General features: G+C 43.6%; 1 non-coding gene across 1 annotated transcript; it reads left to right on the top strand.

Annotated features, from left to right (window-relative positions):
• Window positions 1-162: 162 nt before the first annotated feature.
• Window positions 163-235, top strand: TRNAK-UUU (transfer RNA lysine (anticodon UUU)). The gene has a single exon. It is a non-coding gene; the product is annotated as a tRNA-Lys (tRNA).
• Window positions 236-22,829: the final 22,594 nt, after the last annotated feature.

Raw genomic sequence — 22,829 nt, 5'->3', positions numbered from 1 at the left:
TCTCTGTAGAAGGTCACTGACCATGGGAAAGGGTGTTTGGAGACTACTTAAGTGAAAAACAGATAAACATCAACTATAAGCCTCAACCACTTTGCATATAAAAAAATTTTAACAGGAAAACAAGGTAGAAGAAAAAAAATAAAAATGGTGAAGTCTCAGGGCGCCTGGCTGGCTCAGTCGGTAAAGCATGAAACTTTTGATCACAGGGTCATGAGTTCAAGCCCCATGTTGGGCATGGAGTGTACTTAAGAAAAAAAAAAAAGAAATTAAGTCTCATATCATGGCTCTATTTAAAATTTTTTTTTAACATTTATTTATTTTTGAGACAGAGAGAGATCGAGCATGAATCGGAAGCAGGCTCCAGGCTCCGAGCCATCAGCCCAGAGCCCGACGCGGGGCTCGAACTCACGGACCGTGAGATCATGACCTGAGCCGAAGTCGGACGCTTAACCGACCAAGCCACCCAGGCACCCCTCATGGCTCTATTTAAAGGAGAGATTGGCAGACAAGTAGAAGTAAGAAAGAAAATAGTGTTGGAAATTGAAAGAGAGAGAGAGAGAGAGAGATGACGATGAATGGAGTAAAACCCAAAGACTTAAGGAGAGCAATTGAATATACACACGTACACACACATATACATATATAGGTCCATGCATTCATACATACACATATGTATTCAATTGAATAATGTGATGGTTAATTTTTTTCTATTATGTGCTGCTTATAAGAAACATTCAAAACATAAGGATCCAGAAATCTTGAAAGGATTGAAGGCTTGAAAAAAAGGATTGAAAAAATAGTCTGTAGCATTATTGACTGTATCGGTTTCTATGGTGTGTAAGAATTTACCACAAACACAAAGGCTTAAAGAATTTCAAGGTTTCTTGAGGTTGGAAGTCCAGGAACAGTGTAGATGGGTCTACCAAGGCTGCATTCAAGATGCTGGCCACGGCTGCCATCTGGAGGCTTGACTAGGGAAGGACCCGCTTCCAAGCTTCCTAGGTGGTTGGCGGAATTTATTTCCTTGCAACTGTAGGATTCATGGCAGCTTGCTTCTTCAAAAGTCAGCAAGAGAGAAAGGCAGATAGACAGACAGAGACAGACTAGAGGGAGTCTGCTGAGAACATGGAATCTTTTTTTTTTTTTTTTTTTTTTTTTTTAATTTTTTTTCAACATTTTTTATTTATTTTTGGGACAGAGAGAGACAGAGCATGAACGGGGGAGGGGCAGAGAGAGAGGGAGACACAGAATCGGAAACAGGCTCCAGGCTCCGAGCCATCAGCCCAGAGCCTGACGCGGGGCTCGAACTCACGGACCGCGAGATCGTGACCTGGCTGAAGTCGGACGCTTAACCGACTGCGCCACCCAGGCGCCCCAGGAATCTTATATAATATAACAAAACCACAGGAGCGACTTTGTATGTGACTGTCCCCACCAGTGCAGGTGGGTATCCTCCCATCGGTTGAGAATAGAACAAAAGATGGAGGAAAGGTGAATTTGTTCTCTCTGCTTGAGCTGAGACATCCGTCTTCTCCTGCCCTTGGACATCGGTGTCCCTGGTTCTCGGGCATTCGAACTCAGACAGGGACTTACACCATTGTCCCCAGATTCTCAGGCTTTCAGACTCAGACTGAATTACACCACCAGCTTCCTTGGTTCTCCAGCCTGCAGATGACAGACTGTGGGAGTTTGGGCCTCCACAACTGCATGAGCCGATTCCTAGAAAAAATCTCCCTCTCTCTCTCTCTGTCTGTCTCTCTCTGTCTGTCTCTCTCTCTCTCACTCTCCATATATATATATGGTTCTGCTTCTCTGGAGAACCCTGACTAATATAAATACATATATTCAATTGTATATGTTCAATACATATATTCAAATATATACTCAATTGATTATAATATTCAATATGTATATACATACTATGTATACACATATGTATGTATATATGGTTGTACATATGTATATATGTGTGCGTGTAGATAGATAGATAGATGGCGGCAGGGGGAGATGTCAAAGTAGCCATGCCTGTTACTCTGGCTCACTTTGCTTTCTCTGTCTTTCCCCTCGCCAGGTCCTTCAGCTGTCTACAGCCCTACAGACTCCTTTTGGCCCAGTTCCTGAGTCAGTTGTGAGAGGGAAGACAGGATATGCACACCCTCTGTGCTACCAATTGGTGGATGTTGGGATTGAATCTCGGGACCCAGACATGGGTTCCAGTTGCCCAGCCTCATCCACTTGACAACCCTGGTGACTCAACAAGTGTCTGGGACCCCCTAGGAAACCTGGAAGCTCGGGGCGGAGGGGCGGGGGGGCGTGCGGGGGGAGGAGAGGCACCAGTTCCGGGTCTCCACGTCATTCCTGAGCTGAGGCTGTCCTCCCCACCCAGTTACTGTTGACAACATTATTCGACCATGGCCGGAGCATATTCCTGTAGGTAGAGTGGGTTTGCTACATGAGGCAGAGTTAATCACGGGATGGGAGAAGAGGACTTAGCGTTGGTTCTTAAATTGGAGTGAGGGAAAGTGCCCTCCTCCCTGAAGCCTGGAGTCATTTGGGCCCGAGCTCCGAGATCCCGAGCAGGTTGGAGCTTTTCTTGTGGGCACCTGGCAAGGCACCTGGGGGACGGCTCAGGACCTGTGCTGTGTTGCTAAGTTTCGGCCTGAATTATGCTTCCCTTCCATGAGTTCTGAACCTCCAACAAACTCTAGTTAAGGCAAAGGTTGGTGTCAGCCCTGTGGTGGGGAATTAGGGGAAAGGACCTATTCCAAGTTGGTGCCAAGACAGACAAGGGAAAGCAAGGCGCTCTCCTTCAAGGTCAAAGTGGCCTGAGACTCTGTAGGAGCAGAGGGGAGCTGGCCCACATGGCAAACATTCTCCCAGGCAGCGTGGGGGACAGTAACTGTTCGGGCTGCCAAGAGGAGGGTGCTAGGGGGTAGGAACTGAGGGGCCTGCACTTACTCCTGGGAAGGGCCGGTGAACATTTTGAAAGGGATGATTTAAAGAATACAAGGTAGGATGCCAACGTAGCTGGGTTACTCACCATCATAACGTCAACCACTGTTTGTTGAATCTAAAATCCTCTCCATAAATGATCCCGTGTAATCATCCGACGACCACAGAGGGTTAGTATCTCTATTGCTGTTTTGCATATGAGGAAGGCTTCACTAAAGCCCAGAGACAGCAAATGGCACTGGAGGCTTTGATCCAGGTCTGTGACTCTAAAGTCAGGACGCTGTCCACCACCTCACCCTACTCCCTCCTGCGGCTGGCAATTTAGGAAGTCTGGAGAGGACAGTGACAGTTGCAAAGGGTATACGCTAGGCTCAAGTGCCGTTCCCCATCTTGTGGCTTTTAAAGAAGTTGCTGACGGTCTATCATTTATGATTCCTTTGTGCTTGGGTAACCATAGGGTAAGTGAAAAAAATAGTCTCTTGCTCTTTGTCTTGTGCATAGGACTAAAGTTAAGCTGAAGAATGGGTTTGGCTCCAAGTCCAAAGTTCCCCCTATCTGGATCCAAACTCATTTCCTCTCTTAATTCCATTTGTAGACACTTGGCCTCACCGTAACCTGAACAACTCTCGCGTTGCTGTATTTTATCCCTTTACTTGCTGTCCTCTGGATCATGATCATGGCCCTTCCACGATCTCTGCTCAAAGTAAATGATCAGTTACTAAAAGAAATTAATACGCCACAGAGGCTTCCTTTGACAACAAAGAACACACTATGGTCACAGTTCAGTTACAAGTAAGCTTCTAATTCAGATCCATGATATTTAAGCAGTCTTTAAAAGTTGGAACTCGAGGGGCGCCTGGGTGGCGCAGTCGGTTAAGCGTCTGACTTCAGCCAGGTCACGATCTCGCGGTCCGTGAGTTCGAGCCCCGCGTCGGGCTCTGGGCTGATGGCTCGGAGCCTGGAGCCTGTTTCCGATTCTGTGTCTCCCTCTCTCTCTGCCCCTCCCCCGTTCATGCTCTGTCTCTCTCTGTCCCAAAAATAAAATAAAAAACGTTGAAAAAAAAATTTTTTTTTAAAAAAATAAAAGTTGGAACTCGAAGAGCTTATCTTTGGAGGAGAAAACCTAACACAAAAATATAGGTTTTAAAGTATACACATGAGATTCAATATGTACCACTATTTTCCTTTCATTTTACATTTATTTCTGAGCATTTGTGTCAGTTTGACTTGCAATAATTTCATGAGATTCTCGCAGAGAGATATACCACTTTACAGTGCTTATATCTACAGAAAAGGTAAGGGTATTTAACTGCATTAAAATTGTGACAATATTTTACATGTATTAAGCAGATTTAGAGCAGGAGGAAAAGTACTCCAAGAGCTTGGATTGTAGCCCTATTCTCCACACATGAAGCAGAGTATAATCTGGTCACTTGTCCTTGTACCACGGGGTTTTTCAAGGTGTAAATTCATAGAGTATCTGTGTGGCTCTAATCTCTCATATGTCTTGCCCTCTTGTGTTGTGATTCTCTCACACTTAAATGGAAAAAAAAAAATCAAGTCAAACTAAAATCATCCAGGTCCTCGTTATGAGAAGAGTTATTGGTGCTTCATCTGGATGTTATATGGAGTGATAAAAATATCCTGTGGGAGGTCGATGCTCACCACAGGTGATTTGGATGTAGACTAACATAAAAATGGCCCTTATGCCACAGGAACAGACTTAGAAATAGTTTACTAAACTAGTGTATAGGAACTTTCCACCTGAAATTACATTCCCATGGAGAAGGTCTCCCTGGTTACAGTTTTGATTGGTTGGTCGGTTTATATTTGCTCTGTCCTAAAAATAATTTTAGACAGCTGATCGCCGGTGCCAGTCTGATATGGTGTCACATGTATTATTAATAAAAATCTTTCCAGCGTCCACTCTGATGGCTGGCGGATGGGGATAAGGTAAGCATTTTAGAGTTTTCGTAGCATACCATTAAGATATCACCAAAACCTCGCTCTGACCGTAGCTGTCACATCTCATATTTTAACCCATGATATATGGATTTTGAAATACAGATGCTACTGTTTTTACTTAAGTGGCTAGAACTTTTTCATGTTCACAAGTAATGCAAAGCAAAATGATAAAGCCTGATGTTAGCCTGAAAATGGAAAAATATTGATGGAGGCATTCTAAGTGATTTTGTCCCTTGGGTTGATTCATCCCCGGGGAGCGTGAGTATGCATGAAAATAAGGAAACTTATTTACCCAGTTCGTCAAAACCAGACAGTGGTGACTTCCTAACATTGCATTTGCTTTTGTGATAAGCAGCTTCCATTGATTAGTCACATACTCCATCCCAGGCCCTGTAATAGGCAGGGGCTTTACAGACATTTTTCCCTTTATTTAAAAAAATTTTTTTAATGTTTATTTATTTTCGAAGGACAGAGAGACTCAGAGGGAGAGGGGCAGAGAGAGAGGGAGACACAGAATCCAAAGCAGGCTCCAGGCTCTGAGCTGTCAGCACAGAGCCTGACGCAGAGCTCGAACTCACAGACTGCGAGATCATGACCTGAGCCAAAGTCGAATGCTTAACTGAGCCGCCCGGACGTCCCATACATTTGCCCTTTATGGTGATCCTATTATTATCTCCAACTTACAGCAGCGGGGGGCCCTATTCAAGGTGGCTCAACAACGTCAGGCTTCAAAACCAGGTCAGCATGGCTCCAGACCTTTCCTTTTACCACGATTCCACATTCCATCTGATGCTAAAATAACACAGTCAGCATCGTGAAGTCCTTGTCTGCTTTCAAGATGGCTCAGAGAAGCTAGCTAGGTTTCCTCTCACCCACACCGCAGCTAATTTAGACCTCCATTTGGGGAGATGCCGGGATAACTGCAACCCTCTACACTCCGCTGGTTTTCATTTGAATTGTCAAATATTTTGAGCCTCTCAGATGAAGTGGCTAGATCACAGACCTCTTATGGTGCAGGATGTAGTTGGCAAACACTTCCTTTGTAGTTGTCATACATTAGCTGAATTTGCAGGATTAAGATCGAAGGAGTTGGCACTTGGAATATTCGATGGAAAGGAGACGTCAGGACAAGGATCAGAACAACAGCACTGAGAGCTTCTGCCTCTTGCCACAGTCCACCCCTTTGCCTCACCAATATTTTTATATGCCCACAGTACACATTCCCCCCATGTCCATGAAGGTGACCCCAGAGTCTTGTCAAATTATGGCAATAAGCTCAAAGCTCAGTTTCTGGAGTAAAAAACCTTAGGTCTGCTCATCCAGAAACAATGAAGAGAGATGTGTTGGGGCAGCCATAAAGTTCCCTGGGAACATAGAACTGTAGAAAAAGAAGAGAAGTGTGTTAGCAAATGTACACGGTTTCAGGAGGCCAAAGAGAGAGAGAAGAGAGGAAAGAGCGAGTAAAGAAAGGCGAGGCTTACAGCAAAATATGCTGCTGAGTCTCTTCAGGAGCCACGGACCCTCCTCAGGAGGATCACCGTATCCGTCTGCCCATCGACAGGCAACTTTGGGAAAAGGGGGCATTTTTGTTCCAGAACATGTAGTTTGATATATTAACTCAGAAAAGTTAACTCTTTACTCTGCACATTATGCTCTTGGACCCCTTCTTTCTATGAAATGAGAATCTCCTTTACGTTAAAGGGTGAATTACTATACAAGTTCTATTGTTCCCTAACTGAAAGATGCTTTCTTTTGTTTGGGTGTCCATCCTGCCTCTCCAAGGCTCAGATGTCGAAGCCACTTGAGTTGGTATTCAGTTTTAATAGTACCCAAGATTCGTTTTAACCAGGCATGGCAAGACACAGACGTGGACACGATTGCCACGAAGGGAGATGTTCCTATTAAACTCACAGTCCTACAGAGAGCACAGCTTGCCAAGTAGGGCCACAGAGGGAAGCACCAAGGCCAGGTGAGCAGGAAGGGGGACGATGGGCAAGAGTCTTTATTGTGGTTTTCCAAGAAAGGAATGTCTAGGTGAGGTAAGCAGGCTAAGCAAGTGTGGGATTGGCTGGTTTGAATAATTTTCACAGGTTCTGGGGCATGGGGGTGTCTGTGGTTGTCTGGTATCTATCTGGCCCTGGGTTGATTAGGGCAGGTGTATGGTGACCCAGAGTATGAGGGTGGAGGTAGGTATGGGCTCTGGATTGGCTGATTTGTGCCTCCGGACGTTTACTGTCTCTAGAAATTAGGTAACCTTGGGAGGGTCAGTCCCTCTCAGGTCAGCAAGGCCCCAGATGTCAGAGCATCAAGAATATAGAAAATAAAGGGTTCCTGAGCGGCTCGGTCAGTTAAGAGTCTGACTCTTGACTTCAACTCAGGTCATGATCTCACAGTCCGTGAGTTCGAGCCCCTCATCGGGCTCCATGCTGACAGCATAGAGCCTGCTTGGGACTCTCTTTCTCTTCCTCTCTCTGCCCCTCCCCCACGCTCTCTAAATTAATTAATCAATTATTAAACTTAAAAAAAAAGAATACAGAAAATAAGAAACCAGAGTCCATACATATCCAAACAGATATAGTAATTTCCAAAATTTGAGTTAAAAAATTTTTCTAATGTTTATTTTTGAAGGAGACACCGACAGTGTGAGTGGGGGAGGGGCAGAGAGAGAGGGAGACACAGAATCCGAAGCAGGTTCCAGGCTCCGAGCTGTCAGCACAGAGCCCAATGCGGGGCTCAAACCCACAAACTGTGAGATCATGACCTGGGCTGAAGTCAGACACTTAACTGAGCCACTCAAGTGCCCCTCCAGAATTTGAGTTTTAAAAGGGACATGAAAACTTTGTACATAAAAAAGAATGTTTGTTGTACTATTTCAAAGAAGTAAAAGAGACCATTCTGTTTTATCCAAACTTATCTGTTCACATTTCCTCAAATCATTCCGTATAGACAGCCATACATTCTGCCTATGCTTGAGCCTTTGGCAAACCAAAAGAAAGAAAATCAAACATACGGTGGCTTAACCAAATGTCATTTTATGTCCTTTTAGATCACCTATTGCAGACGTAGGAGTCCAAAGCCCAAAGGAAGCTCCACGGTGATATCTTTCTTCTCAGGCATCTTTAAAACATGACTTCCGGGGCGCCTGGGTGGCTCAGTCGGTTAAGCGTCTGACTTCAGCTCAGGTCATGATCTCGCGGTTCATGAGTTCAAGCCCCGCGTCAGGCATCTGTGCTGATGGCTCAGAGCCTGGAGCCTGTTTCGGATTCTGTGTCTCCCTCTCTCTCTGACCCTCCCCCGTTCATACTCTGTCTCTCTCTGTCTCAAAAATAAATAAATGTTAAAAAAAAAAAATTAAAAACAAAAAAAAAACCATGACTTCCAGGGACGCCTGGTGGCTCAGTTGGTTAAGCATCTATCTGGCTCTTGATTTCAGCTCCGGTCATGACCTCACAGTTCGCTCGATCAAGCCCCACACCTGGCTCTGCACTGACCGTGTGGAACCTGCTTGGGATTCTCTCTCTGCATCTCCCCTGCTTGTGCCCTCCCTCTCTCTCTCTCAAAATAAATAAACACTCAAAAAATAAAAAATGAAACATACATAGTGTTTGCACTCCAAGCCAAAAGAAAGGAAAAGGTATCTGCATTCTGAGCCTTTCTCCTTTAAAAAAATTTTTTAATGTTTATTTATTTTTGAGAGAGAGAGAGAGAGAGACAGAGCATGAGTGAGGGAAGGGCAGAGAGAGAGGGAGACACAGAATCCGAAGCAGGCTCCAGGCTCTGAGCTGTCAGCACAGAGCCCAACGCAGGGCTCGAACCCACAAACCGCAAGATCATGACCTGAGCCAAAGTCGATCGCTTAACCGACTGAGCCACCCAGGTGCCCCCTGAGCTTTTCTCTTTTTGGATTAACAGATTAACTTTATAAAACCTAGATTTATGTATATTGTCAGAAAAATAGCTGCTGCATAGATAAGACCCTTATGAATATGATGGGCACAGATTGGATTTGTCCTTCAAATATAGGATTCTACATGTAATTCTAATGGCTGGTAAAATATCAGTGATATAGTAGAACAAAGATGCCCCCCTCCCCAGGCCAAGTTCACCTCTCACTTCCTGGAATTGGTCTCAGCTGCTTTAAGATGCAGAACCAAATGATAATAATAGCAACAATAATTGTAACAATGATAGAAACTAACCTATGTTGAACACTTACGAGGCGTCAGGCAATGTTCTAAGTGCTGTATGTGTATGTATGACCCAGTTTAATCCTTACAGCGACCTCAAGAGGGAGGGGGTACTATTTTTATCTTTTGTTGTGTCATGGTCAAGTCTTGGTAAACTGAGCTGGGCTCAGAGCTTCTTCCGCCAAAGATTTGCTTTGAGGGAAGGAGGTGAGGCGATGGACGCTGTGGAAATTGAGGTGTGGGGAGAGGTGGGGAATGATGGAGCAAGGATGTTTGATGGGGAAGATCCACACGGGTGCCTCCCTCCTCTCCTCCATCCTTCGGGCCCCCCGTTTGTTACCCCTAACACACAGACTCAGTGGTAGCCATCAATACCATTTGTGAAACCGGGGCTAGAAGCTACAAAAAAAGAAGAAGAAAAAAAATGAGTTTGGGAGTTGATAGCTTCCTTAAATAGCAAGGTAGAGATACCACTGTGAGGTGTGTGGACGGGGGCACAACGTTCCACAGAAATTCCAGGTGACCTTGATGGTATGTGAATTGCATCTCAATAAGCAGTTATTAACAGACAAGGATTAAGGCAAAAAAGTAAGTCTGGCTAGGTCTCTAAAATAAAAAACTTGACATGAATACAGAGCCCACGATATGGATCAAATAGCGGTCCAAAAAAATCCAGAAAAAAAAAAAAGAAAAGAAAAAAAAGCATGGGGAAGTGGTTCATAACTAGAGAATAAATAGTGCAATTCTGGCCCAGCTGGGGTTTTGGCTGCACCTACTTCAGACTTACCACGGGATGTAATCTCTAGTCCATAACCCAACACATTAATAATCCTACCCCTATCCTTGAATTGCTAGTTTGACTGTTGGAAGCATCCGTGTGGTTACTCATTCACTCATTAAATATTTGGGGAGTAAGATGCTGAGTTCCTGATCTCTGTTGAGGAACTCTGGCTCCAATGATAAAGTCTGGTGGGCTCCCTGGAGGAGTAGGGTGGAGACAGTGGACTGCTGTAGCAAAGAGGCCAGACTTCCTGAAAGAAGTGGGGGCAGGGCATTGATGACTGACCCACTCTAGGGAGCCTCCCACAGGTCTATCATCTGGAAGGAGAAAGTCTAGAATTGCTTGAGATTGTAGGAGGCATAGATTGGTTACAAAGGGAAGTTGATACCATGCCAAGGTTGGGAATTACTAGCAGCGTTAACAGGTTCAGAGCACCCTGAGGAAGTGGACACGGGGCATGTTAGACACAGACGTGGACTAATGTCATCTATGACACAAACATCACCAACAAACAATGCACGGGTCTTTGATTGGCATTACATTTGCTCCAGTACGAAGCTACTTTGGTGATATGCCGTTAGGTTATGTCGTTAGGAAGACGGAGGAGTCCTTAGATGCAGAGGGCAGAGCTGCCAGAGGTAAGAGGAAGGGTAGATAATCACCAGTGACACTTACTGAACACTTGCTATGCCCCAGGCACTGTGCTAAGGGCTGGAAATGGGTTAATCCTTTTAATCCTCAAGACGACCCGTAAGGGAAATAGTATCACCTGTTTACAGAGGAAGCAAATGAAACTTAAAGGGGAAGAAAACACTTGCTCCGAGGCAGGTAGCAGTGGAGACGTGATCTGAAATCAGTGTCAAACACCTGAAACTTCATTCTTGCACCCCACAGTCCATGACCTCAGGACAATGTGAAGACCAGAGGTTGCTAAATATAGAAATCATCTGTTCTAAAAATGTGACATTCATGTGGGAAGGGAAAGTTGAAGTGAGAGTCAACAAGGCAAAAATGAGTTATGAAAAAGGGAAGTTGGACATGAATATATAATGGGCTTCAGTTCACCGTGACCTAGGTGAAAATGGAAATTTACAAGTAAATTTGACTTACGTTGCAAAACAAGTATAAATTGTCAGATGAAGTAAAAGCAAAGCACTGTGTACCACGAAACACTGTAATTAGCCAAATAAACCGAGTACATGCCATAAGAATTAAGGCACTTATGAATCATTGGCAGGCATGAGTAGGTAAGGGTTTGTGTTGCTGGACAAATCAGAAGTTAGAAAAGAAAATATGCTAATACATTGCTTGCAGGCATATCCAGTTCCAACTACGTTGAATGCTCATTAGGTTCTTGTTTTTTGTTTTTTGTTTTTTTTTTAAGATTTAGCTTCCCTTTTATTGAGCCAGGGTGATGTAGAGCAATAATGTATTTTTTCAGCATGGAACACCAAAACTTTCTTGGGAGGAGAAAGCAGGTTTCCGTTGGCCACAGATGAGCAATAATTATGTGGACCGGGAGTGATCAAAGAACAGACCTGCCTGGTCTGTGGGGAGCTGTGTCTCTCTTGGTGGGGTCACTGCTAACTTCCATACTAAAACTTACTAGGGTCCAAAGAGGTTGAAGCCAATCACGTTTAATTGGTAGCACATCCTAGGAAAAGCCACCTAGCTCCTGGCACACGGGCCCTCCTCTCATCCCGGAGACTGGCATGGATTGCTGGGTTTTCTTCCATCCATTACTTTCCATACCCCGAGCACCTGTTTCTTGGAACGCAACGTCAGGTGTTTTATGTGAGGATTGAAAGCGAACCCTCCAGGTATAGTCCCCGGCCTTAGTAAGCTTTCAGTCCCTTCACTGAAACATAACTACTGGGCATGAAACAAAACAACAACAACAAAGTGTATAATTGAGCAATGAGCATGTTATAGGCTTTAGGAAAAGGAGAAATTAATGTGGACTGCCATCATTTATTGTAGAGTTTGATGGGAAAGCTGGCACCGAGAAGCATTTTAGATACGTGTGGGCTAACGTGTATCCATCAGTTCATATGGTATCTTTTACTGCCTTGGTTTTCATTGTCGAGAAAACGGAGGTAACATTTGTCCTGTCTTATAGTAATAAGGGATCATTGCCAAGGTGCCAGGATGCAGAGATATCTAAAGGAAGGACAACATCAACTTAACCAAAAAGAGAAGGCAAGACAGTCAGAAATCAGCATCAAAACGTGAACAATTGTACCCTTTGATGTACCTAGACTTGCCCAATACTGAACGGCACAATGGCACAATATTGAATGTTTCCTGTGTGGGACTCCTCTAGCATTGTCTCGGCCAGAACATAGCATGTGTATCTCTTTCCCCACATTTCTTATTATTTGGCAAACTTTGGAATCTTCAACAAGAGCAAGTTCTATAGTGCCAGGAGCTATTTCAAGAGCTTTAGAGACATATCAATACACTTAATCCCCTTGAAACAATTCTATGTAGTAAGTGCTACTATTGTTGCCCTGTTTTACTGATAAAGAAGATGAAACATAGAGAAATAGCTTGCCTACGTGTCACAGCCAGTGAAGGGAAGCTGTGAATCTGATTCAAGATAGTCTAACTGGAGCCCATGCACTTAACGTCCAAGCTCTAAGGCAACGCCCCAGGACGCCATTGTGAGGATGGTTGGTATTGCCACAGGAAGAACCAGCAGAAAGCTCTCCTAGACAGAAGGGCTGTGAGAAATACTGTGCGGGTGGTGTCCCCAGACTGCAATGTCCCCAGCATACCAGGAAGGCCAAGAGGCCACATTTACCAACCATCTACATGCCTATCAACGCTTAAAGACAGAGCCTAGGACGGAGGCCATGGCTGGAGATGGTTGGGCAAAAGAGAAACAAGATAATGGGACAGCACACATGGATGCAAAGTGAGAGAAAAGTCTGGGCAGGGCTTTAATGCTCATTGTGTTTCCTCAAAATAACCTGTCCTGGGAACAGATTATCTCAGTATCTCCATATCTCTTTCGTCTGTGCTGAAATGTTAGTGCAATGAGTGTGGTGGCAAAATTGGCGGACCAGCTGCAGAAACTGGGAAACCTTGGCTTATTTAAATTTCTGTGATGGTGAGATTTGACCAGGGTGAGTTTGTGATCCTTGGCCCTCTCGCCAAGGTGTGGTCTGGGTAGTTTTTCTTTATCCAAGTAGCAGGTATTAATACTATAAGCGCTCTGGGGGCAGACATTCTGGACGACACTGGGGAAGTAATTGGAGAGACATGGTTCCTGCCCTATGATCTCAAGGTCATATGTGATCAACGGCAATATAGCAAGTGTGACTGGAGAGGGTACTAGGTGCCACCAGGGCACGGCGGGGAAGAGCCTGACGATTTAAGAAGGTTTCAGGGAGGAGGTACCATGGCTGACTTGTGCAAGAAGGATCAGAGTCTGCCAGAAAGAAGAGGAGAAGGAAGAGGGCACAGCCGGACAAAAGTATGGAAGTATGAGAGAGCATATTGAATCCATGCAATTATAAGATGGTAGTATTCTCTGCCTCCCCGTTTTCTTCCCCCCAGCTTAAACAGCACACGTTTGTTATCATATGGTTTTATGGGGCAGGAGCATACGCACTATTTAATTGGGTTCTCTGCTTCAGGGTCTCTGACGAGACTGCCGTCAGAGATGTTGGCCGGCGGGGGGGGGGGGGGGGGGGGGGGCGGGGGCTGACTTTAAGGCTCGACCGGAGAAGGATGCACTCCCAGGCTCATGAGATTGTTGGCAGAATTCAACTCCTTGCAGGCTGGTAGACTGAGGGTCTCGGTTTCTTGCTGACAGCTGGCCAAAGGCCATCCCTTGCCCTGTGGGTCTCTCCAACACAGCAGCCCGCGATGGGGAGGGTGTGCTAGCAAATTGGAAGTTAAGTTATGTGGTTTAATACAGAAGTGACACACATCCTCTTGATGGATTCCATTGACTAGGCCAGCCCACACTCAAGACAAGACTGCACGAAGACGTGTAGACTAGAAGGAGGGGACTGGGGGGCAGGGGCATCTTAGAGTCTATGTGCCACAGACAGACAGTTCCATGTATGATCTAAGATAGCATTTGGAGAGTCGTGCTCATTACCACCATTTTCCTTTCATTCCCACTTAGGAGAGCCAGTAACAGGCCAGTGGTAAGTGGTGGGGAAGGCAGAACCTCAGACACTTTCAGCCCATATGCCTGCATTGTAAAATAACCCCCCAGTGAAAAATCATGATGGAAAATTCTGGCTGTATCTGTAACCTTCGCCTGATTTGCTTTTCTTTCCCCATCTTCTCAGTCACTGCAGGGAATCGGCGCGCCTCCCCTGTATCCACGAAACCAAGCCCCTTCCCGGGATGACAATGGCACCAGATCCCAGTCCCTTATTTCCTGTCAATGGCAAATTTCTCCCTAATCTGATTACGACTATATCATTAGACTCCATTATCATATTATCCTTCTTAGCATATAGATAGAATTTGTAGTTTTCCTAAATGCTTAAAATAATTTTACCCCCTTAAACACTATTCAAATGCTTTTTCTTTTAATGCATGGTACTCAATACTGGAGAGATTTATTCACCTCTGGCTCTTTTCAAAGGACATAGCATTAAGGAGATAACAGGTTTTGACAAGTTATTAAGGAAGGGTTAAGTCCACCAATTTCATTGTGATTCCTGGCACAAAGTTTGAGGTAATATATTTATTTTGTTCCACGAGCTTTGTCATATAATCTCCCACCAGCCACCACCACCCGAGGACCTTACTATGTAACAGCCTCAGCAACAATATTCAGCTTGTGAGTTGCCTGAAAGAGATCAGAGAGTATCTTAGAAACAAAGTAGAATTTGTCTCTCTCTGATCACGATAACCAGAAATGGAAAAGAACACCGAACCAAAAATAGCAGCACCATTTACTCTGACAGAATAGGAAACTAGCAGCTTCTGCTTGTGAGTTTTAGGATCTCGAGCAAGCAACACCTCTGTGACTCCTTTTACTCATCTGTCAAACAGCAAGGATGATATAGATGTAAATGTATTTCCCTAAACAGAGTCCAGAATTAGTACAATTTGGAACCCAATTTGTACAGCTCTGAATTCTACCGAAAGAAAGACCCAAAATAGTCAGGTAGTCCACCAGCCAAATGACAGGCAGAGATTGACATGGGTTTTAATACCATTCTGTTTACAGCCAGAATCTTGGAGCCACATTCACAATTGTCCATTAAATAAAAGAAATACAAGATTATTGTGTGCATCATCTAGAATGCAGTCTCAGAGAAGATTCTAATGCAGAAATGAGCAACCTTAAAGAACAATCTTTAGATGTTGTGTGGCAAGGTAGAAACATCACACGCTTTTGAGTCCAAAAATATGGTTCCTAGTCTCTGCTTGGCTTCTGTGCGACTTCCTTACCCACTACAGCCTAAGCCATTAGTTCTCAAACTTTTGACCCAGGTACCCCATCTGCAAAGGGGAGCAAACAAGTCGCTTGCCCAGGAATTTGAGGGAGAGCCATCTCTTGCAATCATAACATCCCATTTAAAACATTCTGGAGGCACCCGGGTGGCTCCGTCTGTTAAGTGTCTGACTTCGGCTCAGGTCATGATCTCATGGCTTGTGAGTTCAAGCCCCGCATCAGGCTCTGCGCTGACAGCTCAGAGCCTGGAGCCTGCCTTAGATTCTGCGTCTCTCTCTCTCTCTTTCTGTCCATCTCCTGCTTGTGCTCTGACTCAATCTTTCTCTCTCTCTCTCTTAAAAATAAATAAACATTAAAAAATTTTTTAAACATTTTGATTAACTGTAAAAATCTATTTGAACTTTGTGTTCTAATAATCCATCATATGTGTTCTTGGATGTTAAACAAAAATATTCTAAATGAATTATTATCATGTAAAATTTACCTTCCAGAAAGTATACCATGGTCATCCTTCAACCTTGAGTAGCCATTGGCACGTTACCATATATCTCAGGGTCGGTATGAGGGAGTACACATTCCCTGATTTTAATTCTGGTCAAAGTGACTATATAAATGACAGAATTGATATCACTATAAATTCATGATCCTCATCTTTAAGTGGACACCCATCACCGCCAAGTGTACAATGACAAATCCATCACGGCCCCACTCTCGAGCTCTGACCACCCCCCAACCAACCATCCTTCTGAACAAATGATCCTTTCTCACTCAAAAAAAGGAAAGTGAACCCATCAGAAAGGAACTTCCTCATAGTTTCTCTACACAACTCACCCAGCTACTTGTATCTATCTCAGTCCCTCCTTCCTCCTTCTTGTCATCATATACAAAGTGTTTGTCCTCCTGTTGAAATGGTATGACCCGACTTCCTCTTGCCTTCTCAAGGACCATACTCAAGGTTATCATCTCCCTAATCTTCTGCATGCTTGACCTCCCCATCTTGAATGGGTTCTTCCACACTGCAGGGAAGGAAACATTCTTCCTCTACCCTTCAAGGTCTTTCAATTGGACTAAGAATATGATTTACATAAGACAGGTTCACAGTAGAATAAAACACATTTTTATTGCATACATAAGGAGGCCTAGTATTGAAATTGAGACCCAAGGAAATGACCAGGGAAGGCAGGCAGTTGTCATAAAGACATCAAATTTGTGAGGAATTAATAGGATAAAGAAAACAGATGCTTAGGAGCTATTTTTAGTAAGGAATTCGAAGTGGAATTTGGGTTGAGGTAGCAGATTAAAAAAAAAAAAAGGTAGCAAAACTTGTTTCTACAGCTTTCTCGGCTTTAAATTTCCTATCCCTGTGGTAAGGATGTCTTTTTACTTCTTAGTACAGGGAGAGTATCATATGGGAGATTTATTTTCTGTTCTCAAGGGGACAGAGAAGAGTCTGAGTGTCTTTCTTGCATTGTTGTGCTTAAGTAACTTTTATTTGAAATAATAAATATACCAAGGTGGCACATTTGAGGGTGGCCTGCCCTTGGCCCCTACAGTATGAAATATATTTCATTTTATTTTTTTTTTAATTTTTTTTTTAACGTTTATTTATTTTTGAGACAGAGAGAGACACAGCATGAACGGGGGAGGGGCAGAGAGAGAGAGGGAGACACAGAATCGGAAGCAGGCTCCAGGCTCTGAGCCATCAGCCCAGAGCCCGACCTGGGGCTTGAACTCACGGACCGTGAAATCGTGACCTGAGCTGAAGTCGGACGCTTAACCGACTGAGCCACCCAGGCGCCCTGAAATATATTTCATTTTAAAAAGCAGTCAACGGGCACCTGGTTGGCTCATTTGGCTAGGCATCCAACTTGGCCTTGACTTAGGTCATGATCTCACAGTTTGTGAGACTGAGCCCCGTGTCAGGCTCGGTGCTGACAGTGCAAAGCCTGCTTGGGATTCTCTCTCTCCCTCTCTCTCTCTCTGCCCCTCCCTACTCGTGCATGCTCACGCACTCTCTCTCTCCCTCTCTCTCAAAATAAATAAACTTAAAAAAATAAAAATAATTTAAAAAGCCATCAAAACAAACAACCCTCCCTTGACCCCATCTGCTGTGTCAGCCAACTACCCTCTCCATATTTTCATTCAGATCCAAAGTTGTTCAGAGCTGTCCCTCATAGAAACTCCATTTTCTCACCTCTCCTTGACTTTTACACTTGCCTTTACACTTTTTAATTAAAATAATACATGTACATAGTTTCAAAAATTCAAATATTACCCAGTATATTGAAAATGTAATCTTCTCCACTACTCTCTACACTCAAGTCTGCTGAGAAAGGACAAATACCTTCCATGCTTTTTGCTTTTTCTTTGGATATTGGTATTCATATTTCTAAATAATTTTCTTACACTTGGTCTCACTGGACCCAGTACATAATCTTCTGCACATCGAATGTTTGGCTCTTTGTTACATGTGTGAGAGACACCCATGTAGTTGCAATCATTTTCATTACATGTTGTGATGTGTAACATTTTGTTCAATAAATATACCACAAGTGTACATATCCTTTCTTTTGAGATTGGTCATCAGAACTGTTTCTGGGTTTTTGCTCTATGGACGATGTTACCGTGCACATTCTTAAACATTTCTCTGGGCCCGTGGGCAAGATTTTCTCCACATTCCTAAATATGGAACACAGGAGGATCGTGAGATATGCAACTTGGTTTTTTGTATTCTTTACGAAGCAGGGTTCTTAATGTTCAATTAATATTAGAGTAATCAAATTTGTCAGTGGTAACTTTTATGGTTTGTGCTTTTTTGTTTATCGTTTGAGAAGTTGTTTCTCATTCTAGAATCATGAAAATAATTCCTCCACATTCTCTTCTCAAAGTTTTTAGTTTCTCCTTTCACATTTAAGTCCCCAAACCATCTATAGTTTACTTTGGAGTACTGTGTGTGCCCATTTCTTCAAATACTCTGATCTGGCTTCCATTTCCATCACTCAACTGAAAAGTGCTCTAGGGAAGGTAACTGATGGCTTCCATATTGCTTAATCCAATTCTCCTTTACAGGCCTTATGTTACTTAGTAATCACTCAATAGCATATGACCCAGTGAATTACTCCTTCCTTCTTGGAAAATCTTCTTGCCTTGGCTTCCATGATACCATATCCTCCTCATTTTTCTTGAGCATATCCAACACTCGCTTTGTCATGAATCCATTTCCTGCCTCACCTCTAAATGTTGGCATCCTCCTGGGACTCCCCCTGGCTTTTGCCTCTTTCAATGCTGTTTTCCTATGCAATCTCGTCTACTCTCAGGGCTTTATGCTGATGATCCCAAGCCTACGTCTTCCTCCTGAGCTCCAACCTTATATCCCCATTTGGATATCTCGGCAGTCCAAGGTATCACATCTAAAGCTGAAAGTTGGCCTTCTGTTCCTCATCCTGCCTTCCCCAATTCAGTAAATGTCACCTATCTGCCCTGTCATACGCCACCTCTCTGAGGGTTCATCCTTGATCCATCCTTCTCCCTTCACCCTGACATCCAAGGCAACAAGTCTTACCTAGTCTCACACCTGGAATCTGTTTGCTTCTCTGTATTGTCACTATTAAGCATTTACTATTTATCACAGATGACTGTAATGGCCCCCTAATAATTCTGTCTGCTTTAACTCTTGTTCTCTTTCAATTTATTTCTCCAAATGGAAGCCAGACTGTTCTTACAAAAATGTAATTGGATCCATGTTAATCCTCTGTACGAAACCTTTCAACACTTATTATCGTCCTTAGGATGAAATCCCAATCCCTGGACGTGGTCGACAGGGTACTGGCATGAAATGGCCCCCACCTCTCTCTATATATAATCCAGTGTACCTTAGAGTCAGCCTGGAATACTCTTCTCCAGGTTTGTGGTTTGTGTTTTCTTCCCTCACTTCTCAGGATAAGTGTCTAGTTCTGACACCCTACCCCCATTACATGATCTCACACTAACATACTTTCCTTTACATCATCTAACGCATTTTGAGATGAGATGTTTGTTTGAGCACTAACTCATTATCTATATTCCCACCAGACCCTGAGTTCCTGGGAGCAGGGATTATGTCTATTATTATATGTACGTTGGTGCCATTATTATTATTATTGTTATTATTATTATTCCCCCCAGGACAGCCCAGGCCAAGCACAGTGCCTTGCCCATACTAGGAACTCAATAAGCTCATGTTAAATGCTAAGGGCCCATGGAGGAAATGATGCCCCTTTTCTCACTGAGAAGGCTGCATAGTCTTGTGGGGTTCCCAGTGGATGTGACTCATGATCTCTGGGGGCCCTCCTCATGTTTCTAGGAGGCTGATGTTGGGCGATTCACTCTCTCATGCCTCTGGCCCTCGTTTTCATCATCTGGAAGCTTCCCTGCTCTCGTCCATTACAGCCCCCCGCTCCACCCCCATGATTCCCACTATAATCTCTTTTAAAGCTAAGATCTCTTTCTAAGGGGGAAGGTAGCAGAGAGGAATAAAAGTTTTCCCCCAAAAGAGCCTGCCCAACTATACAGGTTGCAAAGGCTGATTATTATTGTTACTTCATTGTTTTTTAATGTTTATTTTATTTTTGAGAGAGAGAGAGAGAGAGAGCAATCAGGGGAGGGGCGGAGAGAGAGGGGAGACAGAATCCAAAGCAGGCTGCAGGCTCTGAGCTGTCAGCACAGAGCCTGTGGCGGGGCTCGAACCCACCAATTATGAGATCACGACCTGAGCTGAAGTTGGAGACTCAACAGACTGAGCCACCCAGGCGTCCCAATTATTGTTACTTTAAAGCAGAAATGTAATTAGTATAGCAGTACTTAATCGTGTCCAAGACCATGAGTAGCATATAATCCATTCACCTAAGACTACTCTTGATGATTTGGACACAACAATGCCAAGTTTAATACTATTCCAGCATCGCTGTGGTGTTATTGCCCCCTGGTGGTGATGATAATTACATAGCTGTGTATGTTTGAAGAAGCTGCTGTTTAAGAGAGGTGCACAGATTTTCCTGGAGATGCTGGTAGTTATTTCTCTCCAAGTTAAACTAGAGACGAAAGCATCAGAGTATGTTCTTGATAAAAACTTCTGTGTTGACTCCACCCATACCTCTTTTTAGGACCTACCAATCTACTCGTTTTGCTCCCCATCCCTTAGGAGACATTTTGTCCCGTCTTAGGAAGGCAACCACCAGAGCCATGAAACCATTTGGTCTCAAAGAACAAAGGGGACCCCCATTTTAGAGAATATCTATGCAATATTCAGTCTGGTAGGAGCTCGCTTTTCCATGGGTCTTAGACATTCAGGAACAAAAATTTGTCAAATGTATAAAAGTATACCACTGCTGACAATCAGACATGAAGTTAGGTACATTCATTGCATATAATAATTGCATGCTAAGGCAGTGTCACCTGTACACGTTTTCATGTCTCCGTGCATTTTCACTCCCCAAATCAGAAACTTACTCATGAAACACAATCCAAATGCTCACAACTATGCAACCTGGTTCCAGCCTTTAAGACAAAGTAGGGGAGAGGTGGGTATGGGGAACAATGTTTCCAATTGATAGAAAACGGTTTGGCAAAGTTGGAATAGACATACACACACGTATACACACACACTTACACACTGGTAGATATACCAGTTTTTGCTATATGTTCTTTCCAACGAGAACATTTCCCAAAAGCTGAAGACGGCTGCATTTATCCTTAATGGAAACAATTCAATAAGAAATGACAAGCTGTTCAAAAAGCTGAATTAGCAGTGGAAACACAGATTCTGCTGATATCTGCCTTCCCATTTTTTTTTTCTCCAGAGCACTGGATTTAGAATTAGCTCTGAGTCTGAGGTGCCTGGGTGGCTCAGTTGGTTAAGCATCCAACTCTTGGTTTCGGCTCAGGTCATGATCTCCCGGGTTCGTGAGTTCAAGCCCCGTGGTGGGCTTTGTGCTGACAGTGCGGAGCCTGCTTGGGATTCTCTTTCTCCCTCTCTCTCTGCCCCTCCCCTGCTTGCTCTCTCTGTCAAAATAACTAAATAAACTTAAAAAAAAAAAAAAAAAGGAATCTGGCAGCTCTGGGTCCGAATCTTGACTCCTCCCTTACTAGCTGTGTTACTTACGGCAAGTTATATAAGACTTCTAAACTTCAAAATCTTCTCTTTATCTGTAAGATGGGTATAATAACACCTGCCTCATATGCTTGTTGTGAAGATCTAATGTGATATTGTGTGTAAAATACTGTGCAAAATGTCAGGCTTAAGCATTCAAGAAATGGTCGCTGTTATTGTTACTATAATTATTCTTAAGATTATTCAAAACCTTCTGAATGGTCTCGAGGAAGACAATAATATGAAGCCAATCAAAGCTAATTCTTTGCATCCAGGAACAATATTCAGTCACTTACAAGAGATTATGAGTAACCAACGATTGACAAATCATATCCTTTCCTATGCTGCCCCTCAGTGGGGCAGGCAGAACTCTAAGATGGCCCCTAAAATCCCAGGACTCTGGTGGATACCCCTCATATCATCCCTTCTCCTTGAATGTGGTGGGCTCTGTGATTATGATGGGGTGTCGAGGTCATGATTCAGTTATGTAATACGACAAAGGTGAAGAAGGCATTTGCGGATATAATTAAGGTTCCACAGTGGTTGATTTTGAGCTCCTCAGAACAGGAATTATCCTGGGTGGGCCTGACCAAATCAGGTGAGCCGTTTAAAGGAGGGTCTATGGGACAGAGATAGACGTAGTAGCACAGTCTTTCCTGTTAGCCTTGAAGAAGCAAGGTGAAATGAGTTCCACAGCTGCCAGGAAGTGAATTCTGCCAATAACCACATGAGTTTGGGAGAGAATCCTGAGTCCCAGGTGAGACCTCAGCCAATACCTTAATTACAGTTTGTGCGATCCTAAACAGCAGATCTAGCTAAGGCATGCATGGACTCCTGACCCATGGAGACTGTGAGATAACAAATGTGTGTTATTTAAAACCACTAAATTTGCGGAGATCAGTTACAGAGCCATGGAAAACTAACACACTCCCCAATTACTGTTAATAATTACTTGCCCAAAATACTATCATGATACTCACTGATGTTTTAATTTCCCAAAGAACTGGGTAAAGAAACCAGATGTCAAGCATCTTTCTTTTAGTTCTTTGGTTGCCTCTTTGACTCAGGGATTACTTAGAAGAATGTTATTTAGTTTCCAAATATCTGGGGGCTTATCCAGAGACCATATTATCAGTTTTTCCCAAATGCACCCAATATACTTCCGTTTCTCCCCTCCTGGCCTTTGAGCTATTATTGCTGTCATACATGGTACTTTTACATACAACATAAACCCCACACGGCATTGTTATTATTTTTGCTTAAACACTCAATTATACCTTAAAGAAATGTAAACAGTAATAAAATCTCTTACCTGTTTATGCATGTAGTTACCATTTCCTTTGTGTAGATGCATATTTCCATTGGGTTTCATTTGCCTTCTTCCTCCAG

Source organism: Panthera uncia, assembly GCF_023721935.1.
Source record: "Panthera uncia isolate 11264 chromosome B2 unlocalized genomic scaffold, Puncia_PCG_1.0 HiC_scaffold_25, whole genome shotgun sequence".
Taxonomy (NCBI): domain Eukaryota; kingdom Metazoa; phylum Chordata; class Mammalia; order Carnivora; family Felidae; genus Panthera; species Panthera uncia.
Note: the sequence above shows the minus strand (reverse complement) of the source record. Positions and strands in the feature narration are given on the sequence as shown.